The following is a 9,104-nucleotide window of genomic DNA, read 5'->3' as shown; positions in this document are numbered from 1 at the left end:
CGCGAAAACAAAAGTGAAGTAGGCTAATGCACGTTAATAAAAATAAAGCAGAACACATGCAGAAGACAACGCAATAACTGTTAAACACGTTACATTCACGGATCAGACGGCAGCTGATTTGACACATGAGAATCCAGGATTAATCTTAGCCCGGCTGTTAGCCCTCTGGACCAGGCTAGCGCCAAAGAATAAATCTCCATGGTTACTTGGCTGGGCTTGATTCAATCTGGTTTCGTGCAACCGAGTCCAAGCTAAATTCATCCAGGATAACTTGAATATCCCGGCTTAATCCCTTATCCTAGTTTCGTGCAACAGGCCCCTGGTTATGTGTAAATCATAATATAGTACCAGTGGCTTTAAAGAGTTAAAATTCAAAGTACTGCAAGATTATCCACAACTGTAACATTAACATGTAACACGTCCTTAAATCGCTTTACTATCACAAATAGCATTGCATTAAGGATGGGAACACAATAGGTTACAGTCAGTGGAAAAGCAGCAGGAAGGGCTGACCCTTTTTCTTTTATATAAGTACATTTTTTCTGGATCTTGAGCTAGATGTGTAAAGATATAGCAATATATTATGCATGTTAGAGAAGTAATTTTGCCCTATCTGATGAAATTCTGCATAAGCGAACATTAAAGCAGGTAGGTTCAAAGGCAGGTCTTCACACAACTATGACCACGCATGCTGAAACAGAAAAGATCAACAAGGAAGCATCCCCGTTACATCAGATGGCATTACAGAATGTGGTTCTAATAATTAGACTGTGTTATCAGGGCATGAGGTGATTATGGTTTAACATTAAAGCAGGTTTCAAACTGAATATTAAAATCTGCCATCCATCATCATCATTTGAGTAACCGCTTTCAAAGGGTTTCAGGATTCCAGGGCACATAAATGTTTGAAATGCTGCTGGAGTGATGCATGACAGCTACATTGTGCTTGAGAAGCACGCAGTCTGAAGGTCATCAGATCTTAACTGTCCAATGGACCAAGTCTTGATTGCTGCAGCAAATCCCCACAAGGTTCATGGGAAGCCCGATATAAGGAAATTGTAGTGTGTTGTCAGCATATTTTAATGTTTACAGAAAATAGAGCAAAACGAACGGGCATTTAGGTCAAGTTTTCTAACTGAAAGCCAATAGAATCCAAACATGGCAACATGTAGCCTATGTCGACAGAACATTCACTTTCTCTCTTAAACAACTGTGAGGATGTGTATGCTTTGACACACAATGCATCTACTGTATGTGTATGCACTTGTATGTCCACATATACGTATGTAGAAGGATAATAGTTATTTTCATCCTTGCAAATAGTGATCACTGCATACTAGCAGTCCTCTAACCTCTCCATCAGTGCAGCAAAGCTGGTGCCGGCTCAATTCTTTCCCAACACATGATGTAAATGCTCTGTGGTGCACATTTAATGTGATGTCATTGTACTATTGACATCCAGGGATGGACCGGCGGCCGAAGCTGATTTGTTTAATATGTAGTTGAGAGAATTCTATTGACTTTCATTTTTTCCTCATCTACTTGCAAGATGAAAACATATCTTCCTATCCAGAAGCTCTGACCTAATATGCCTTTCTAATTCTTTCAGAAGGACATGCTATATTGCGTGCGTGTAAGTGTGTGTGTGTGTGTGTGTAATGTGTAGTCGTCTGTTTAGCTCCATTCAGAACTTATATCGATATAAGCCAAGCTTAATCCTTTCACTCTGATGGCTTCTATGACAGCGGCACACCATCAGATAAGAGGTCATTGAACTGCAGCAGCCACCTCCTCATTCAGAATAAATGGGGTGCACCAAGAGTGCACCTTACTATGTGCCGCATTGCTCTGGTCATAATGAAAATGTAATGCATTTTGGGTTCCATCTGCCATCACTACTGCACTAGACAGAGCTCATACTGTGGATATTACTTGTGTAACTTGCCCAATTTGTCCCTCGAAATGATGCACATACAAAGCAGAAATATCAACATTTGATATGTATGAACTTACTCTTGTGGTGTCTTTAAAACAAATTCAATTCAACCTATTTGTGAGCTTCTTGGCTCAATGTTACTTGCATCATGAGTGCACATTTTTATGTGCACATTTATGTACACGTTTTTGCATCAGATTTTTAGCCTGAAATTGAAAAAATAAATAAACAAATTAAAACTGAATTTGAAATGTCCATCAACCTTGAGGCCAATATGAGACATGCATTGATCAAAGTCCATGTCAGACTAATGCGCTTTCCCGTGTCTTAGCACAGCATGACCATATGGAACGGCAAAGGTTTCCTTTTGCTTAGCTAACCAGTCAAGTTGAAAGGAACGCGTTGCACGAGGAGAGAAGTCTTTCTGAAAAAATTGCATTTAATATCCTCACGGGTGTTGCTTTTTTGAAATCCAGACATGTCTCTGGACATGAAATCAAGAGACCACAGACAACCTTGATTGAGGCACAACTGAAACATGCTAATACCAGGATTTTGTTTTCATTGGGAGGACTCCCTGGCTGTGGCATATCATTTGATTTTTGCATGCATCGAATCGCTCCATGTGACCTGTCACAACATGTGTTTCTGTCTGTTGACGCCTCAACAAGCTCCTCTCTTCGAGCAATCATCTTGGGGACAATTAACGCTGGAGGTTTATTTTGGCAGAAATCCCATCTTGCATTCATGCCCATTTCCTTTGGTCCAAGTAGTTGCCCTGCATGTCATCGTAAACTAGACTGAAAATAGAATATGCACACATGGAGGCCTAAGCTGTGTACAAACAGGAAGATTTCAAGATCCCACAAGCCATAAAGTGCTACAGAAACTGAGCAATTTGCAGTAAACTAATTATAATCCAATTTTCTAATCTCTCTCTCGTTGCCGTTGCCATTTCCCACCACTCTCCCTGGTTCTCTACAGTCTTGATAGTTTAAAACCTGGTCCATTAAAACAACCAGCAATTTTAATGACAGCATCTTAATGCAGCACAAAAAGAACATACTCCTTTGCCATTTCTTCATTTAAATTCAATTATCTCCAAGAACAGTTAGACAGCAAGGGAATAATAATAATGAGGGGTATGCACAGGATGAAGGTGTGCAATGGCCGCGCTGTGACATCTTTTGTTCTGTTTTCGGATTGGCAAGATAATGGCGAGGGCTGCTGAGAGGGGAAAAGTGGAGCTCACCGCGCAGGTTATCTTTTATGGTGTACAGGATAATCACGGAGTGGTGAAAGCTGGGGAGCAGCAGAGACATATCTTCTTGGAGATCAAGGTCAAAACAACTCAAAGGAAGGTGGAAATTCAGTTTCAAAAACACTCACAGCTGCCTGAAACATATTGATCTAGCTCCTCTTCCCTCTACCTCTAAAGTCATTTCTCTGATAGACTCTGGTAGAAATACATTATTTTCTTGTCATAGGCACCACAACGGATCACTGTTAAGAATGTATTGCACTTACAGAGAGAGGAGAGGGAGGAACTTTAAGAGCATGCCGTGCTATATTTGAAATAACAATTCACAGAGTGACCTCTGCTTTCAATCAGTCCTGTAACACTTTACCATTCCACAAGCTGAAATTTGCATCAATCACAAACACATGACTACAAATTAAGACCACCAAGAACTGGACATCTGAGAACACCATTAAGCTAGGTGAGCTCAGAGCACAACAATTTGGCAAGTGTGAAATTGCTATAACTAGGGTTTAGGGTATAGATAAATGTTTTGTGTCCAGTCTGGAATTCAGCATGCCTTTAAAAATGCATAGCTGCTTTGTATACGGAATCACTCTGCAGAAACTTTACACAGACAGATCAATACCGACGCCGAGCACCGAGTCCTCCAAGGCACTGCAGTAAGCTCAGCCACTGATGTATCTGAGCCAAGTGGCCTTTGCAACAAAGAAATAGTAACTCCCTCTTATTCCTTTGATTTATGCCCTTGGAAGTTGGCACATATTCTCACCAAAGAGCATCTAACTATCTGATTGAAGTGCTTGATGTTAAGCAAAATTGTTATCCTTAATTCACAAAGAGAAACAGATCAAAGTATAAGAGACTGGCTTCAGTGGATAGATCATTTTGCATTTAATTCCTTCAAACTCATTAAAAAATAAATAATTGTCAATGCTTAGCAGGCAGTGAGGCCCTAAATTGTGCTGCCAGATGTAGTATCAAAAGTAAGAAATTGAACAGTTAAACAGGTGAACTTTTATCTTTTCAAGATAATACACAATTTTTAGTCATCTCAGGCTTATTAGGTGCTGGATCTTGTTCAGACGTTGTCACTTCCAAATCCTCCACCTCTTCTCCTTTGTTCAAGTACAAATCCTTATTTTATTATCCAGGCAGCAGCGTAAGGTCATGACCCCTTGTTGCAGTTTTCTCCATGTTTGATGCCCACCTTCCCCTCTCTGGGATTATTGTAATACTCTATGCAGCTGCTTTGATGAAATAACTATGTGCAACTTGTAGCTGGAGTGGAATTTAATGGAGCAATGACCTGACAGATGAGAAAGTACAAGAGACAGCTTGTGTCAAATGTATCCTTTTTTAGATCTATCATACGTGCATCTGTTCCATTTAGGGATTTGTAGAAGTACGTTTTGGTTTCCGATTTGTTTTTTTTAATCAAATGTATGGATAACAAAAATATTTTATTGTTTTTAGAACAAAGTCACTGCTAACTACAAAATGCCAAGTAGCTGTACTTTCACAGTAAGAACATCTAGTTGTAAATGCTACAAATTATCCATTGCTGCTGGTAATATCCTTGACTATATTGACTGAGGATACAGTGACAGTGAGGAGCAACTTAGAAACAAGCATTACAACTACACATCCCAGCCTTGTATACTGTCATCTGTTTAAAAAAAGAGGTATCGATTTAATCATTCAATTTGTCAAAGTCAAATTAAAGAGTAGGTGGTGCCACTACTGTATATACAGAACCTCTGATTATCTTCTGCCAGTTTAATTTATTGACTGAAGACTTAATTGATTTACTGACACTATTTCCAAAGTCACCTCATCGGCATTGTTCCAGAAAAATAACACCGGTGCTGCGGATGAGTAGCTTATCCATCTAATTAACTGTTGTTAATCAGATGAAGATTAATCTAATCATCTATTTATGACATAATCATCTGACCAAAAAAATGCAAATGGCTGATATCAAACAAAGCACAACAAATCATGAATTCTGACAACTTGTATAGGTGTGTGTGTGTGTGTGTGTGTGTATAGTGATACAGGCATGTGACATCATGGTATAACCATTTTATTGTATTTTTTTATTTTAATAGTATTTATTAATCCCACCAAGGGAAACTATACTTTACACTCTGTTATTACACACATTCCCATCCTACTAAATCTTAGCATTGTTGTGTACACATTAAGCGCCACATTACACTCTCCTCAAGTTTCAGGCTTTTTCAATAGTGTGGAGAAAGAAAAGGAGAAAAAAAGAAAAAAAAAGAGTGAATTGCTTATGCACAAAGCCCTGACACCAAACAGAACAACTGACAACGGAGTCAATAAAGAGGTCACATCAGGTCGATCCCAGAAGCAGACAAGGCCAGGCTATTCTGAGATGAGATCCTGTACGTAAGAATGCAACACACTCTACAGTAGGTAACGGAGTTCAGGTTGATGAAACTCATCGGCGTCCTGATAGAGCAGTTCTACCAAGATTTGGACACATCAATCAATTATAAGAACAATGCAGTTTTGTTGACTATACAGGGACATGCATGAGATTGACATGAGCATGGACATGAGCATGGACATGAGCATGCACCCCGAGTCCCCCCACCCACACTTTCTGCGGTAGAATAATTGCGTGCCACCAACGGCTGCCAAGCTATGTCACTATCCTGTTAGCGCTGGTATTGGCTCTGTGGTACCCTGTAGCATCAGGAAAGGTCAGAGTGGCAGTGTCTGCACTGTCACACTGAGCACAGGCTGGACAGACACAGCAGGCTCTGCCCTGTCTGTCTCAGCCGGTCTGATCCATGGAAGTTTATATACAAAACACCTTAGAGAGGACCGGGTCGGTTTTGGTTACAGCGTGTCAGCTGTAAATAAAATATAGTGAAAAAACAAATATTTAAATTTTTTTACAAATAATGGTCAATAAACTTTTGACCATTGGCATAATTTGTGCATAAATATTCAACTCTTATTTACACTTTCACAAACTTTAATTTTCTCATGCTTATTTTTTCAATCACAGTGAAATATACAACCTTTAAATTACGCCTATACAATTTGCACTTGTAGTACTTTTAAAATGTGTCATGCATGTGAATTAAGCCACAGCTTGAATGAGTATCCTTCACATACAGTATAGTGTTGCCATATTGTCAACAGCAGCTCAAACTGCATGTTTCACACTGCTATGCTCCGTCTTGTTTCTCTCCTTCACAGATATGAGTTTGACTCGCATAAGCAGCCTCGAATGTTCTGAGTTTTTTTAAAACTGCGTTGATAACAGGATTCAGATTGGGGAGTGGATGAAGGCTGACAGGTGGAGAGACACAAACAGGAAACCTTGCTGATGCCCTGTCTGTAAAGCCCCTCTGAAACATGTCCAAACTCTGACAGGAATGAGACAAAAAAGCTAGACCCAATTTATTTCTCTCTTTTGTGAGCCTTTCATTTTGGTGACTGGCGCCAGTTTGCTTATCAACTGCAGAACTATTAGCCGCATCAAATCAATGTGTTCATTGCTCTCCTCTATTTATCTCTCTCCTCCCTCAGTCCCTCTCTCTCTTTCTGCCAGACAGGTCAGATATTAGAAACCTGTATTATCAGGTCTTCCCAGGATGCTGGTGGAAAAGTTGATTTGCAACGCCCGATTGAATCTACTTATCCTTGATCCCCTTCCAACCCCCAGCCAGCTACCCCAGCAGACAGGAGCCCAATGGCCTAGCTACGCTGAGGTGCCAAGGAATAAAAATATCTATCTACAGAAAAAGGGGAAGGGAGAGAGGAGGGAGAGAGAGGGGAATCAAAAGAGGGGCAGAGTGTCAGCCTACATGTCACAGCTTTGGACAGCTGGGGGGAAAAAAGGGGGGGGGGGGCAATGTACTACTTGCCTCTGCCCATCCTAAGCCCCTTTGCAAACATTTATCTACTTGCATTATACATCCATTTATCAGTCAGCAAACAAAACATGTCACATACCCCCATCCTAAATCACATCAGTTCTCAACACACACACACACACACACACAACAGACACACACACAACACACACACAGACACACACACACACAGCTTTCAAAGTTAAATTAGTCAAATCCCTGAAAGGAGATGAGCAGAGCAAAGGTCACAGAGAAATTCATTAAACGACTGTAACTTGTGCTAATTGAAGCTAGCTTGCAATAAAGGAAAACAGAGAAAAGAAATATTTATCTGTCGACTGGGGCTGCCACGGCTGAGTGGCCGTCAGTAGCACAAAGAGAGCCATTATGGCTTTATCTTTGTAAATAGGGGGGTAAGTGAGTCTTGGCTGCAGACGGAGGGATGAAGGGGTGACGGAGGAATCGGGGGAGAAGGGGTGGAAGTGGGTGAGGTGACTGATGAGGAGTGTGTGGAACTGTGGCTGGTGGAGAAAAAGGGGAAGAATACACAAAGTGGCAGAGGGGGAATGGCTTCAGAAATGCCGCCTTCATCAGGAGGCAATGGCAGTGTGTGTGTGTGTGGTGTGTGTGTGGTGGGTGTGTGGGGGGGGGGGGGGGGGGGGGGTTCAATTTGTGAATGCAATTACTGTAGACCTCCCAAGTCTGACTACTGAATCAAATCAACACTGTGGTGGCAACTCAAGTGCCTCATTTAATTCTGTATGCCCTTCATTCAGGATACAAAATGGACAATTAGAGTAATGACTATGGCAGGTGTCCTCACATAAAGAGGTGTCACCCAAAAACTTTGCAAGTGTGACGGCTAAGACAAGTAAAACACTGAGTTGCAGAGAGCTGAGCGGCTCGGAGCTCTGTGCTCGGCTGCAACAACACAACCACAGATCTATGAGGACAGCTGTCAATGGTGACGCAGATGTCACCGGGCCAGAAATCTTTGGTTTGGACAAGGCTTAGTGAAGTTCAGTCCTTTGACATTAATCTCAGACACAGTTGCTCCCTTTAACAAATTCTCCCTGTGCAGAACTCTTTAAGTTATTGGCACGGGTGCACCTGCAATTAAGGGCCCCAAAACAAACTTCATTACCACCAGCATGTCTTTTGGTTTTCCTGCAGATGCTTTCTGACGTCTGAGCCAAATGATGATTGACTTTAGGGCCTTGAAAACTTTTAATGGAGTTCATTCTGCAATCAACCTGGCTGGTGGAGCCTAGTGAACTCTGACTTTGTCATATTGATCTCCTCCAATGTGTTTACTGGCTGAGGTCACAAGAATCCCTTCTCCAGCCAGTAAAGGGGTCAATAATGTCAATATGGAAAATTAGGTAATTTGGTGTAAAACATCCCTGGATGGTCAACATGTCAAGTTGTCACATATTTTCACCGGCTACGGTGAGATTAAATCCGGACAAGGTGGCAGGATGCAGCCTATATATAAAGGGACGGAACTATGATTAAACAATTCATCTTTTTCAAGTCCAATGATGAATCACTCCTCTATAAAAGATGGAGGATTAGTGGTGTTTAACCCTTTACTGCCTGGCCTCAAAAGACAGTATGGGTTAGTGGGACACGTTTTCTCTTTACTTCCTCCTTGTTCAGTCCCTCCAGGAGTTTGTGGCCTTTTTTGAATTGTTGCAGCCCACAATGCCTGATTCTGCGGGAGCTTTTGTAAAAAATTGCAATAAAGGTTGCAATGTCTTGGAAGTTGCAAGAGACAGTGAAAATTACAGAAAAGTTGTGATTATTTTTTGGTATACTTCTTTAAAAAATAAAAAACTTGTTTCGGGCAGAATAAAACTACTTGGGGCTGAGTTATCCTAGTAACCTTACTCAAAAAGACTCAGGATGTTGCCAGTCATGGTATAATATGAAAATGACTGGTGAATTTAAGACAAAACATAATAATTTATTGAATCAAATTTGAACATATCTATCAGTGGCTCACTTCCCG

The sequence above is a fragment of the Etheostoma spectabile genome, chromosome 20 (assembly GCF_008692095.1).
Source record: "Etheostoma spectabile isolate EspeVRDwgs_2016 chromosome 20, UIUC_Espe_1.0, whole genome shotgun sequence".
Lineage (NCBI taxonomy): Eukaryota > Metazoa > Chordata > Actinopteri > Perciformes > Percidae > Etheostoma > Etheostoma spectabile.
This window is presented reverse-complemented; position numbering follows the sequence as displayed.